This window comes from Plecotus auritus, assembly GCF_963455305.1.
Source record: "Plecotus auritus genome assembly, chromosome: 2".
NCBI lineage: Eukaryota > Metazoa > Chordata > Mammalia > Chiroptera > Vespertilionidae > Plecotus > Plecotus auritus.
In genome coordinates, this window is record NC_137771.1 from 128,519,169 (window position 1) to 128,534,837 (window position 15,669).

Below are 15,669 nucleotides of genomic sequence, written 5' to 3' on the forward strand. Positions count from 1 at the left end.
AGACAACCAAAACATTTAACAAATGTTGTGGACAGGAGTGATTTGATTTAAGTCCAAAATGTGGAGTAAAAGTGATGAACCTTGGACTTCGCGGGGGATTGAATTCCTACTTCAGTGTTCTCCAATGGGAATGCAAAATTCATACTTTCTGGTTTCACCTTAGTATGGTCAGGGACAACATCAGGATGATGTGCATGTCCAGAGAAGAAAAGGTCAATAAGATCAATCAATTATTGTTTCTGGAGAGTATAACAATCAGGGTTATAGGTATGCTTTTCCCGACTCACAAGAAGAAGGAGAGACTAAAGAAAAAAGAAAAAAAGGAAACAGAAAGACAAAGGCCAGTAGTAATTGGTTACTGAGAAATTCAGCTGGAAGCTGAGCAAGTTAAATTGATAACTTTCCCAGCATGTGTGGCGTCCAGTCCTCATTGAGTTACCCATCAGAGCATTCTGACTCCCACTCAGGCCAATCGGAACCATGAATGGGTCAAAGCCATGATTTAAGTGAAAGTCATAAGCTTATCAAGTAATTCCATGTTTACTTTGAATCTTAACCTAAACTGGAGGAAGTTTCAGTAAAATAGGTTCATTGATATGCCTCTTCCTAGCCTTTTACAACATTTGAAAAGAAGCATCCACTTCTCCCGAGTCCTGGGTCCATTTCCATATTTTAAAAGAGATATAGGGAAGACAATGTTTTTTCTTCTAAACTTGGAGAAGATGGCTGTATCTACATTTAAGCTTTCTACACACACACACACACACACACACACACACACACACACACGCACATGCACCAAGGCACACAGGCACCCGCATGTGTGCGCGCATACACACACACACACACACACACACTCACACACAGGCGCGTGCGGGACCCTTCCACCTATGGTGCTGATGGGCTAGTCAGGGAGAACAGTGGCTGGATCTGGTCAATTAGCTCAAGAGGGAAACACATCTCAAAACCAGTTCCTTCTCCTGACATGATACAAGAAGTGGATTCAGTTCTATAACTAAAATACTAGTTTAAATATTTTATGGCTTAAAAACATAAACACATCTAATAGTGAAATTGTAGAGATCTTGCATTTCCATAGGGAAAGAATAAAGAATAAAAGATAATGACTCCAAAGAGTAAAGTATTTATCAACCTGCAACTCCCAATTATTAAGCATCAACTCTTAAGTTATTCAAACCAGAATTCCTAAATATTTGCTATTTTATTTTTTTCTTGTTACCTCAGTACAAAATACCTGATATAAGAATCTTTTTTAAAACTTAGCTAGCATTTGAATATCATCAAATGTCAGGAACATACTTGAACTTTATGAAGAAGAGGTAATATTAACTTACATACTTGGCCTTTGGACCTACCTTCTCAAAGTCTTCAGAATCTCAGGAACTGTAAGAGTTAACTAGAGAAGCCAAGCAAAAGTCTTGCAATAAAATCCAGAACAGTATTGCAGATGTGTGGAGCCCACAGAAGGTGGAGCCCAATTACCCTGCATGCATATTTAATGTATAAAATTATTTTAAGTCTTAAAACAACCTCTTAGAATTGCTGCAAAATGCAAAGCTAGGCAGACGTGTGCATTCCTAAATATAAGAAGAAGGAAAGAAATGCACCAAGATTAAAAAAATCCTGGTTACTCACGATTCTTTTCACCTCTCCACCTTGACCCAGCTTTCATTCTGCCCGAGACACCCGCAGAAGTTATTTCTGCCATTGAGAGCAGCAGCATCAGCAACAGCACAGCCATGCCAGGTAAAAATAACCTCTGTGAGTGCTGTCACAGTCGAACCTGAAGGCTTGTACTGGGCTAGAAACCTGGAGCCAATCCTGTCATTTTATTCAGCAGAAATGCAAAAATGCTGTTTTCCCCATAAATTTTTAAAAAGCAGGTAGCTTCTCATCAGGCTTTTAATTTGAATTATGCAGAAAATGTTAAAAACATTGAAAGGGAAGTAAAACCTTCCTTTAGACATAAGCAAAATGTCAGGAGAGATAAGCTGACAATTTTCTCTAGTCTTTCTGCAGCTCCCAGTTCCTAACTTGCTCCTGCCAACTCTCACTTCTTCCAAATGTTTGTCAACATTTTTCATAACACGATAACAGGAGAGAGCTGAGATTTCAGCATTTTCCCACCTACACATTCTGTACCACAGATTATAGTACTTGATGAAGCAGGATATTTAATTTGGGCATTGCTAACACACCTCATTTCAAACAGAGGTGGTTGTTGAGGAGAGAAAAAAAACACACACTTGGTCTCAAAGCTCTATCTAATTTCTTAGAGAAGGGATTAGATATATAAATATCTACTGCTAAGATGATAAAAATATCTCTGGAGAAAGGAGTGGTAAACAATCATGCTTCCTACTTAACTTGTACTATGCAATTTTTATATTTAGAGAATAATGTAAAAAAGACAATCTGCCTCAAATATCCCAAATCCATGAAGCAGATAAAATGTGATGTACATGTACATTCAAGGATCGTCTGCATTTCACTGTAAACATGTTTGCTTGCTTTGTAAAACATGTTGGTATATTCCATCTCTCCTCTCTCTTGCAGAATGATTTTTATCACCTCATGAGCTGAGCAGACTTTTATTTTAGTAAATTAGACTTCTCTGTTTTACAATTATGTTTATTTCCTGTGGGCAAATTGCAATATTGTCTGGATTATTTTGAAACTACCCTTAAAGACATAAGAAGTTTACCTTCACTTTAGGATCAAATTTCTATTTTTAATAATAAAAATATTGTATTCTTCTAAGAATAATACAGAACAATAACATGCATGCAGTTGTTTTAATAAGCATATAACGCTATTTTAGGATACTGCCAAACACATAATGATATTCTACAACCTAACCTAACTATAGTTAAATAGTTCACACAGCTGACAAAACATATTTCTAAAACACATACCTGAGAATGTACTGTTTACTGTTAGTGCATCAGAAGAGAAAGAAAGAGGACAAAAAGGTCTACAGCATCCAAGCGATAACACAAATTTGCTGAAACAGGCTGGTAGAAGGCAGGACGGGGAGATGGGTATTGCGGCCATGTGCAGAGAAAGCCCTGTGAAAGGTGGCAGCTGACACACAAATTCAGTTGGATGTTGCCAGCTGGATTACAAATTCTGGGTTGCCAGATGTTTCAAAATTTTTAAAAGAAGCTAGAAATTTAGATTATTATTATGAATCTCCCCATCCTTTAAGGAAACGAACCATAATTCTAAACTTCTTAAGTAATCATATAAGGCAGAGCATTCTGTATCTGGTTCCAACTTATATTATCCAGACTCTTTGATCCAAGATATATTCCTTGAATGCCTACATGTAGATATAAGCTTAGAGTTTAAAGAGAAAGACATATTTAAACAACTAATTTTTCAGGTGGTATGATAAATGCAATGAAAACCCATATGGGAGTTTTGTGGAATCACAGAAGAGAAAATATCTTGATATCTGGGTGCATTAACTAAAGCTTTATCTCAAAATCTAGCCATACTGGGAAACTCCTCCACTCTCAAAAGAACACGAACTTCCAAACTGTTAAGTCTTTGCACATATGATTATCTTTCTGCTTGAAAAGCCTTTTTTCCCATTTGTAATTTATATAATTCTATGAATAATGCTTAATAATTTAATAGAGGTTTATCATCTCAGAGTTTTCCAGGGATAATTATAGATTTTTTCCATGGCTTGTTCATCTGTAGGTAGACAACTAAGCACATTATTTTAAAGTGTGTGTGTGTGTTCAACACAGGTATATAGGTCTTTGTAAGCCTAACTCTATTATGTTTTCTTATATCCCTAAACTCAGGAGTAATTGCCATACATAAAAAAAAAATCATCAAGTTTGTTGACCATATATTTTCCTACGTTATGGATACTGGTTTGTGTTGGTAAATTTTAAAATTAAAATATGACTATTTAAAACAACCAGGATAACTTCTTTCATTCTTTTCCTGTGTTCTTATTTACATGCTGTCCTTCGTTTTCCTTTGCCATTATGTTACAAGATGTGAATGGATAAATAGGAAATCCTAGTTACTTACAAAGACCAACTTCCAAATATGCAAACCTGAAACATAAAGGCTTTGAAAACTATCAGCAGATGGGCTTAGTCTGCTTTTACATTCCGAATTGGTCCAAAGCCAGTTATTTGGCAGTAATTTCACATGTCCACAGCTATTTCAACTTAAAGCCTTTAAAAAGGCAAAGTGCATGTCTGCACCTTCTTTTTCTTCCTGCTCCAAACACTCCTTCCATTTGGCTGTGCAAACACACTGTTCTTAAACAAAGGAACGTGGTAATCTCATTCTTCCTGGGTAAAATTGATCAGTACCTCCATGTCCACTAACTTAACAAATAAATTCTAACTCATAGAAGATAATGGGAGCAGTGAAAATCTTCTGTCATTTACTCAGTCAACAAATGTTTTCTGAGCATCCAACATGTGCCAGGCACAAGCCTAATTACTGAGGAATTACGATGAATTAATAGATGTGGTTGCTGCCCTCATAGAGCTGATAGTCGAGTGAGGAGAAATAGACACCATATAATAAAATCCTACCATTAGATACATACTTTTAAATTGCATATGCATTGAAGTAAAAGGGAAGATTTAAAAAATGATTTTAAGAAGGAAACTTAATATAAAGGTTCTTTGAGTAAGCAAAGCATAAGCACTTATATGACAAGTGGGGGAAGCAGAAAATAGGTTCAACCAGACAGAAAGTTTGTGAAAAATTTCTCAGGCACAGAAGAGCTTGGCAAATGTTAGGAGGAAAGAACAGCTAGAGAAAAAGGAAGTGAGCTTTTTCAGTTTGGGCCCTGAAAGCTAAGTTAAGGATTCTGGACTGTTTCTAAGGTTTTTAAGAAGGAATAGATTTTTGCATTGACCAATTAATCTTCCAATAGAGAGAATAAGTTGGAGGGTGTCAAAATGGAAGTAGGAAAATTAGGAGACCATCTTTTTATTTAAATGACAAATTTATACCAACAGTGATAGAAATAAAAGAAAAATGAATAGAAAGTGAATACATTAGTAACATATTCTGGAAGCAGAGTCAACAAGATCAGCTGACCAGTTGCACATAGAGGGTGAGGGAGAAGGGGTCCCAAGGTTGCCACAAGGGGTCTGGGATGAACATCTTGGGGTGGAGCTATCTAAACAGATTGGAGGATCAGGATGAAGAGAAGGGTGACCAGCAGTTTTTGGAACTGACTTTCTTTCCTTAAATAACTTTCCAAAATGTCACTAACCAGTAATCAGAACAGCAATTTATACATACAACAATTATTTAATTGGATGAATAAATTAACAAGCAAATAAACAGAACTGTTTAATGCAAATAACATTAACAACAAATTTTTAAATTGGATTCATAGGTATACAAAATAGGCTACTAGGAGGCCTGAAATTATTTATTAACTACCAGTATATGAGAGTGATAAATATATAGATTTATAGAGAGCTAGATAGGGGGAGTGAAAGGGGGCGAGAGAGAGAGAGAGAGAGAGAGAGAGAGAGAGAGAGAGAGAGAGACTGTATATTAGGTGCTAAACAGTTATTAGAAATAACCATTACTATAAACTCATGATTTCATTGTTCAGACAGAAAGCAAACTTAGGACTATAACTAAAAACACACACAAATAAATAAGGGTATAAATCATTAAAGAAAAAAACATTGTTAAAAATATGTGGGAAATGGATTACATTTCAAGGATGAGAAGTTTTGAGCTAAGCAGACTAAAATTAAATGTTGGTCAGGGACAAAGGATGACTAGTATCAGAATACTCACTAAAGGAGCACAAGACAAGAGAAGAGACCTGGATGTGCATTTGCAAGGCCAGAGGAAGAAGCCCAGCACTATTATACATAGAAAGGAAGTGACTAGGTAGATCCTCATGTTTCATTAGACAAACAAGATAATCTCTTTGTCCTGTATTGAATCAGCACCCAGCGGTTTCACAGCTTTCCTGCCCCTGAGCATCACAAGTTCCACCCTCCAGAGGGTGAGAAGTCATTTTTTTTTCAAGTGGATTCTAAGGTTGTGTCTGTATAAAAGAACTACAATTTAAACATAAAAAGAAATGAGAGTGTTCATTGCTTAGCTTGTGGCCATTGAGCTGCACTTCCTTAACTCCTCTGAGCCCATTTTGCGTGCAGAATTTTAGTTCACGTGAAAAAGCTTATTTTGACTTCTAAGTCTATGGTTTAATTTATTACAAGGTGTAATGCTACAAGAGGGTTTGGGCCAATTAATCTGGAAACTGATGACAGGGAATTGATGTTCATTTTGACACTTCCCTGGAAAATGTATATGAAAAGTAGACAGCCGGTCATCACTGTGTAGGCATCTCATTAACCACACTCACTCCATGCTCTAAGCATGCCTGGCATTGGGTTTGAATATCAATGATTATGATCTTCCTTACATAGAGTAATTTTCAAAATACTAACCTTTAAAATCTGGTCTTAATATCTTGCCATAATGAAATAATATGGAGGGATAAGACTATCCATAGGATAGTCAGTATTTCCAGCATTTTCAATTCTCATCCATGAAATGTATACTAGCCTTCTAATAAACCACTGAAAAGCATACCAACAGTGACCAAAAAGTAGTCTTCTGCTAGAACCCAATATAAATACTTATCTATCTAATAAAAGAGTAATATGCAAATTGACCTTATCTCTGCTACACACAACCACACCCACCAACCAATCAGGAGCGAGTATGCAAATTAACCCAACCAAGATGGCTGTGGGCATGGAGCGAGCAGAAGGCTTGGGTTTCCCCTGCAATGGATGAAGCCAAGATTCCCACACACCCTGGCCGGCCGTGGACTCCACTCAAGGCTACAAAGTTTCAATTATAGAAGATAAATAAATCCCAACAAAAATGGCAGCAGTCACGGAGTGAGCAGGAGGCTTGGGTTTCCCCGGCAATGGAGGAAGCCAAGCTTTCCACATGTCCTGGCCTGCCCTAGCTTCCGCTCAAGGCTACAAAGTTTCAATTATAGAAGATAAATAAATCCCAGATACCAGGGCCTTCACTTGGGTTGCCGGGGGGTGTGGCTGAACTGCAAACCACCACAGGCCCCTTGCCCAGGCCACCCTATGGCCCAAGGGAACCCCCACCCTGATCCGGGACACCCTTCAGGGCAAACCAGCCGGCCCCCACCCATGCACCAGGCCTCTATCCTATCTAATAAAAGAGTAATATGCAGATTGACCATCACTCCAACACACAAGATGGCTGCCCCCATGTGGTCAAAGATGGCTGCACCCATGTGGACAGAAGATGGCCGCCACAAGATGGCCAGCAGGGGAGGGACCAGGCCTGCAAAGGAGGGCAGTTGGGGGTGATCAAGCCTGCAGAGGAGGGCAGTTAGGGGTGACCACGCTGGCAGAGGAGGGAAGTTTGGGGAGACCGGGCCTGTAGGGAAGGGCAATTAGGGTCAATCGGACTGGCAGGGGAGCAGTTAGGCATCAATCAGGCTGGCAGGGGAGTGGTTAGGGGGTGATCAGGCTGGCTGGCAGAAGTGGTTAGGGGCAATCAGGAAGGCAGGCATGCGAGCAGTTGGGAGCCAGCAGTCCTGGATTGTGAGAAGGATATCTGACTGCCCATTTAGGCCCGATCCTACTGGGACATCCCTAGAGGGGTCCCAGATTGGAGAGGGTGCAGGCTGGGCTGAGGGACACCCCCTCCCCCCGGTGCACGAATTTCATGCACAGAGCCTCTAGTCATGCTATAAACTATGTGCTACTTCATATGACACTAGAGTGTACTTAATCCATTCCAAAGTGTCATTATTTTCCTACATGACCAGCTATTTCCTGAGATTCTGCATTTTTGGAACAGAAACAAGACCTAGTGTTATCACTGACAGAATAAATGGAAATGTTCACATACAGAAGAATATTGAGTGACCATATTCATGAAAAAAGATAATGCTTTATTCTAATCAATGTACTGGTTAAATTACACTAGAAAATTAACTCATATTAGCAAAACCTCCCTAAAACACATTTTGCCAATAAATATTTAGTATAGCATACTAAAAATTTGAGGCTTTTGTGACACTTGAATTTCATCAATGTTCTTGTACAGAACTGTGAATGTGGCTACTGACAAGAGAAATGGTAGCCCTGAAAGGATTGTGGCTTGCAAAGATGACTTCAATAGTTCCTGTCATCCAAAATGCTCATTTATATGTGGGTTTGCCAATTCTCCCATGAGGAGGAGAAGTTTATTTCCATGCCACTGGAATCTGGATTAGCCTTGTAACTTATTTTTACCAGTGGAATGCAGCAGAAGTGACGTGCCTGACTTCTGAGGCTGGGCCTTATGAGGTCTACAGCATCTGCTTTTGCTTTCTGGGAACCCTGCCCAGAGACTGCCACAGAAGGACTCTGCTCCTTCCTCCTGGAGGCTCAGAGGCCACGTGGAGATGAGAGAGGCACTGCAGCTGACAGCGTGCACCAGCTGCCAGACATTCGAGCAAGGCACCATGGACCTTCCACCCAGTGTTAACAGCAGTATGTGCCCTGCAATGGGACTCTTTGGGCAGAATCCATACATGCTCAATTCTGTGTCTTTACTTAACTTCTTTTGGCCTCAGTTTTATGTTCGCTAAAGTGAGAATAACAATATTATCTGACTTGTAGGGTGGTTGTGAATACTAAATGTGTGAATGCCATTAAATATCCTAAAATGTTACATGGAATAAAGCAAGCATTAATAAAATATTAATACAGAATGTTATTATTGCTGCTAATGTTGCTGTAATTTTTTATTTGTCTCTTTCAGAAAAGAAAAGTAAGACTCGGAGTGATTAAATGTTTTCCCGAAACCACAGAAGTGTAGAACAAGAATCCAGGAACAGACATTTTGTTCCAGAGTCCAAGTTATAAAGTAGCACACATTTTTGCATCCACTCTGTGACGCTGATTTATTTAGGGGTACATTGTGTCAGCCATTGCGGTCAATGAGTTCACACATGTAATATTATTACTGTTCTACTTAGCCCAGTGTGACTAATTTAGAGCTTTAATATGACTTTGCACAACATGTCAGGTCCTCTCTCCCTGTCTGGCATCATCTTACATGACTCCTCGTAAAGAATCACCCTAGATTTCAGCCCATACTTTCTATGCTCCTCTGCGCATGCTGTCTTTTCTTGTTCTGATGCCCTTGCCCTCCCGTTTCTATAGTAACTGCTACAGTTACTTTTATGACAAGACTCTGCTCCAACATCTCCTCCTCAGTGCAGATCCACTTCATCCCTCTTTGAAGGTTATGAGGCACTCTCGCTGCTCCTGTGGTCACTGTGGACACACCATTGCTAAAATGGTATGGTGCAACATTTGTTTATATATGTCTTTCCCATTGAACTGTGAGCTCATAGAAAAAGAGCTTTGTCTGACTATTTTTATATTCCTGAACCTCAATAAACATTCACTAGATGAGTTTATCCTCTGGTACAATGTATTCTGTTTGGGTTCCTGTGCTTCTTTCTTGTCTTTGCATTTTTATTACTTTCTTTTTTTAAAATATATTTTATTGATTTTTTATAGAGAGGAAGGGAGAGGGATAGAGAGTTAGAAACACCAATGAGAGAGAAACATCAATCAGCTGCCTCCTGCTCACCCCCCACTGGGGATGTGCCCGCAACCAAGGTACATGCCCTTGACCGGAATCAAACCTGGGACCCTTGAGTCCGCAGGCAGATGCTCTATCCACTGAGCCAAACCGGTTAGGGCTTCATTTATTTCTTGATGTTTTACTAGTGAAAATTGCTCTTTGAGATTCTAGAGGAGAATCGTGGTTTAGGATAAAAGACTGTGTTTAGAGAGGCAGACCCAGGCTCAGATCTCAACTCCATCACTGGTTAGCACTGGAGTCTTGGACAAGTGATATAAACTCTATGCTTCAATTTTCTTCCATACAATGAGAAAAATAATAGCTGTATTGCAGAATCCATATATGTACGTGAATCTAAATAAATGTGAGTATGAATTGCATTGATACATGTAAAATGCACTGAGTAGATAGTGACTCAATCTTCTGTATAAATTATTATCATTAAAGAAGACTTTCTGAATGAAGCTGGGCTTTGATTTATTATTTTCACATGTGTGAGAGAGGTCAAGTTTTTTTCCTGTTGTGAAGGTTAGGAAGGTTAGTTAAGTTTTAAAAATAGCATATTCAAGCATTTATAAGAATACAAAGCTGTTAGCAGACAGAAGATGGAAGAGTTTAACATCAAGATATACTTAACCTTTGAAACAATAAAATTTATTTTTGTATAAGTATATATTTTTATAAGTATACATGTTATATATATACATATATATATATTACTAGTATATATGTAGCAGAGACATGTCGAGATACATTTGTATGTGTGGATATGTATATGTGCATGTATATGTTTATTTTGAATGTATTATAATACATTAAATGACTGAATCATAACATTTATGCTTCAGAAAAAAAGGCATTAGTATTAGCTTACTAATATAGACATACCGTTACGAAAGCTTTTAAAACCACATTTCTATAAAATATTCAGCTACTTCACATTTCAGATTCTTTGTTCAATACAACAGATCCAGAGACAGAGAAGCATCAATCAGACCGTCAAACCTCAGAAGGAAGGGAGGGGGCGGTGGGGGTAAGTGGGGAGAGATCAACCAAAGGACTTGTATATATGCATATAAGCCTAACCAATGGACACAGACAACAGGGGGGTGAGGGCATGAGTGGGGGCTGGGGCGTAATGGGGGGATAAGGACACATAGGTAATACCTGAATCAATAGAGATAAAAAATTAAGTCAAAGGGTTTCCATCTAAAGTTTCAAGCCTCTTTGTATGGGGAAAGAGCAGTACACAGCACTGTGTGTTTCAAGCTACATAAAAATATCTATGCATCCTTTCACACTTAAATAAAGGTAGATAGCTGAAACTGCAGAATACTGTAAGATACTTTTTTCTTCAAGTGGAAAACACAACTTAAAAATAAATACAACTGATGAAAGTTTTACACTAGTATTTGTAGCTGATTTATGAAGGCAGTATAGAAAAGACAGTGCTGATTCTGAAGCAGAAGTGGACTTTTACCTAACTTGCTATACCACACACACACACAGATACAGAGAATGGGAATGCTTTACTTTCATTTGCTTTAATTACTGCATTTATTTGGCATTTAAAAATAATTAAGTGATTTATTTCCTGCTTAAAAAAAAAACTTTGCCTTATAAATTTGATTTTAATTCATGTCCAAAATATGTTTCTATTGCCTGCTTGGTAGTAAATGTATTCTAGTCCACATTGAATTTGCCTCCATTACCCCAGTGAGCTTTGTGAAAGTGGAAAAGAAAACAGTGCACTCGATTCACTAAAAACATGTTGGCCAGCAAGAGAAACTGTGCCTGTCTCATTAATGGCAAACAACTCAGCAAGGCTGCTTCAGGCTTTAAGTTGATTAAGGAATGTAAATAACTGGGAAATATGTTAGTGACATAATATGTAACTCTTTGCCCAGGGGGTTTGATAAACATTTAAATTCCAAACCTGCATTATGTACTTCAGCTGATTACTAGAATGTAGGCCTTGTAACACCATACATCTGCCTCTTGAGATTTCACAAGTCATGAAAGTGTGATAACAATTTAACATATCACTACTTCCTATGAAGTTTTATACTTTTATGTAAAAGTGAAGACCAACAATGTTTACCCCAAAGGTTACTTAAAATATTTTCACAGTTCTTCAAAGATTTTGAAAGGAGGATTATCTTCCCATTTCCTAAAGGTGAGGTTGACTGAGCCCCAATTAATCTAATTTATTTCCAAACAACCTCTTAGTCTGCAAGTGGGGAGAACATTGTGCTGAATTTTTATAAAAGTTAAATTACTTTCATTTTAAAATTTTTTTATTTTTATATTAAAATTTCTAATGTTGACATTATTCCGGGTATTTCCCTTTCCCCCACTTTGCCTACATCCAACCACCTCAGCCTCCCCTCCTTTGGCCTTCACACCACTATTGTCTATATGTCCATGCGGGTATGGTTATATGCTGAGTGGGCAGATTATCATGATCTCTGAACGCATAATAATCTGGCCACTCAGTGTGTGTGTGTGTGTGTGTGTGTGTGTGTGTGTGTGTGTGTGTGTATGTGTATATATATATCTATCTTATCTAATAAAAGAGTAATATGCAAATTGACCATCACTCCAACACACAAGATGGCTTCCCCCATGTGGGCAAAGATGGCCTCCACAAGATGGCCAGCAGGGGAGGGCAGTTGTGGGTGATCAGGCCAGCAGGGGAGGGCAGTTGGGAAGGACCAGGACTACAAGGAAGGGCAGTTGGGGACGACCGGGCCTGCAGGGGAGGGCAGTTAGGGGTGACCAGGCCGGCAGAGGAGGGAAGTTGGGGGCGACCGGGCCTGCAGGGGAGGGCAGTTAGGGGTGACCAGGCTGGCAGAGGAGGGAAGTTGGGGGCGACTGGGCCTGCAGGGAAGGGCAGTTGGGGGAGACCGGGCCTGCAGGAGAGGGCAGTTGGGGGGGACCAGGCTTGCAGGGGAGGGCAGTTGGGGGGGGACCAGGCCTGCAGGGGAGTGCAGTTAGGGGTGACCAGGCCTGCAGGGGAGGGCAGTTAGGGGCAATCAGGCCAGCAGGGGAGCAGTTAGGCATCAATCAAGCTGGCAAGGGAGTGCTTAGGGGGTGATCAGGCTGGCAGGCAGAAGCAGTTAGGGGCAATCAGGAAGGCAGGCAGGCGAGCAGTTGGGAGCCAGCAGTCCTGGATTGTGAGAGGGATCCCAGATTGGAGAGGGTTCAGGCTGGGCTGACTGGCCAGCCTGGCCAGGGGGAGGGGACATGGGCGGTTGGCCGGCCTGCCTGCTGGTTGAACTCCTGTTTGAGGGGACAATTTGCATATTAGCCTTTTATTATATAGAATATACACTAAGTAGCCAGATTATTATGCGTTCAGAGATCATAATAATCTGGCCACTCAGTGTATGTTCTTTAGCTAATCCACTTCACCTTCTTTATCCAGTCACCCATACCCCTCTCCCCTCAGGCACCAGACAGTCTGTTTCATGCATCCATGCTTCTGGTTCCATTTTGTTTGTCAGGTTATTTTGTTCATTAGATTCCACATATTAGTGAGATCATATGAAATTTGTCTTTCTCTGACTGGCTTATTTCACTTAGCATAATACTCTCCAGGTCCATCCATGCTGTCTCAAAGGTAAGAGTTCCCTCTTTTTTACAGCCATATAGTATTCCATTGTGTAAATGTATCACATCTTTTTATCCACTGGTCTTGTGGTTGATTCTGTTTGCTTTTGAAGATTTCATTCCATTATAATCTAAAACTTTGTTTCAGGATATATTAGACACTTGAGCAGAATGAATAATTCTCTCAAGTTATTACAAGGTATTTTCTCCTGTACAATAATAGAAATATACTAAATGAAATTATATTGAGAGATTGATTTGCACTAGAAGATAATATACACTGAGCTCAAGGTAACACAGTTAAAAGAGAAAGAGAGGGGAAGATTCTGGATGAGTGGTGTTTTTTCCCCCCACAAAAATGAAAGTGAAGAAACCTGAAGAAAAAAAACCCTCTTGATTCTACTTCAATCTTACTTTCTCACTCACTTATTTTGCTCTCTTTAAGATTGTCACAAATAGTTTTAAGATAGTTTGGGGACTTAGTATGGTATCTGTTAAAACCCAAGTAAACTGCAATTCCAACACCCAACTTGGATTTAAATAGAGCTCTTATTTATCATCAGATGGTCTTTATTTCTAAACTCACTGGGAAAATATTTCTTTTTTATTATTCTGTATTCTCATGTGACATTTCGCTTTAGCCATTCTGAAATTATTTTTTTAATTCTTCACAAAGATTTGAAAATCACTTAATGAATACTTTCAGAAATCTGAGTAGTGTGGCCCCTACTTGCCTGCATTTACTTAGTACCCAGAATGAGCTGAAGAGGTAAGTAGCTGCCACATCTGATGCAATTCAGCCTAGGTAAAATATATGTTACATATGCCCATATTTGAACTTCCACTCTAAATTTTTTGTATGATTTCACTTATATGTGGAATCATTTTTTTAATTCTTTATTGTTTAAAGTATTACATAAGTCACCTTTTTCCTCCTTTGACCTCTCCCCAGCTGCCCCAGCCCCCAGCACATGTCCTCATCCTCCACTCTAAATTTTTAAAAATACTTTTTAAATGATTTTTAGAGAAAGAAGAAGGGAGAGGGAGAGTAGAGAAACATTGATGTGAGAATGAAACATCGATTGACTGCCTCCTGCACATGCTATACCAGTGATCAAGCCTGCAACCAGGAATGTGCCCTGACCTGGAATCATGCCAGCAACCTTTGGGTGAATGGGACGATGCCCCATCAACTGAGCCAACCTGGCCAGGGAGCCACGATAAATTTTTATTAAAAAACAATAAGGGTAAAAATAGCATTGCATTAATACCTAATAACACATCAAAGTAGGGAAGATGATGCAATGCCTTTTTATACAGATAATACACATAATATACCAAAGCACAGGTTCTGTAGACATCAACGTGACTCTCACCTCTTTCTCTTTTCTTTTACAGCATGCCCCTCAAAACAAATAATTCTGAGCAACATAGAATTGAAAAACTACTTAATGTCTCTCAATTGTCATGAGTAGTATTATGTAACCTGCAAATAAAACTGTAAAGTCTATTTAAATTATGCCATTAAATCCTTCTCCTGCATTTACATAACAAAATGTGCCATGTCCTATTTCTTTCTCAGATTAAATAGAATGTTTTTTTTTGTGTATTGTAGTCTCTTTCAACTTATCTTTTTCTCCAAGATTGAAGTTATTTTTATTTCTGATAATAAATGTAGACCTTTCTCATTCAATCCAAATCTCACAGTTTGCAGAGAAAAGTTCCTATTTGAATAGGAATTGAGTAAGTGTAGAAAAATAAGTTTATGTTCTGTTCAAGATGCCTTCAACACCCTCCTTAAGAATGCAATTTTTAGAATTCTATTTTTCTTTAGGGTGGTCAACTATTATTCCTGAAGTCTATTTAAGCAATAAATGTTGAGTAATAATGTGCTTTGGGGAGGCAATCACAGGGCCAAATTGTATAAGTGGGAATATCAGCTCTACCATGTGAGGGTTGAAACAACTTGGGTAAGTTAGATGCCATTTTTGGGGTTTTGATTTCCTTACTTTTAAAATGGAGATGATAAAAATAGCATCTACCTCATGTTTCCTGTATAAAAAAACACACACGAATTAAATATGTGCAAAGTGCTTAGCACAGTGCTCGTGGCACAGGAGATACTGAGTAGGTGCTCAATAAGATTGTTATTATTACAATTATTTTTGTTATTAAGTAATACATGCTATGATACATTGTTGGAGTAAATGAAAAATGTTAAAGCCAGTATGCTAAAGTAATGGGGCCATTTCTCATGACATTAAACATGCATTATTGACCCAGCAATTCTACTCCTAGGTGTTTGCCCCAGAGAAAGTAAAATATATGCCCACACAATGTGAATATTTATATCAGCTTTATTCTTACCCACTTTAAACATGAGAC

The 15,669-nt window shown here is 38.8% G+C and overlaps 1 protein-coding gene across 5 annotated transcripts in view; it reads right to left on the reverse strand.

The window, feature by feature from the left end:
• The window catches only part of ROBO1 (roundabout guidance receptor 1), a 1,316,070-nt gene that overhangs the window by 918,678 nt on the left and 381,723 nt on the right, over positions 1 to 15,669 (reverse strand). The window contains exon 1 of one of the 5 annotated variants that reach the window (XM_080657739.1): positions 1,377 to 1,654. The exons of the other annotated variants lie outside the window; for them this stretch is intronic. The gene's annotated coding sequence lies outside the window, so the exon portion shown is untranslated. Of the gene's footprint in view, positions 1 to 1,376; positions 1,655 to 15,669 lie in introns of those variants that run through there. 5 annotated transcript variants of the gene reach the window in all.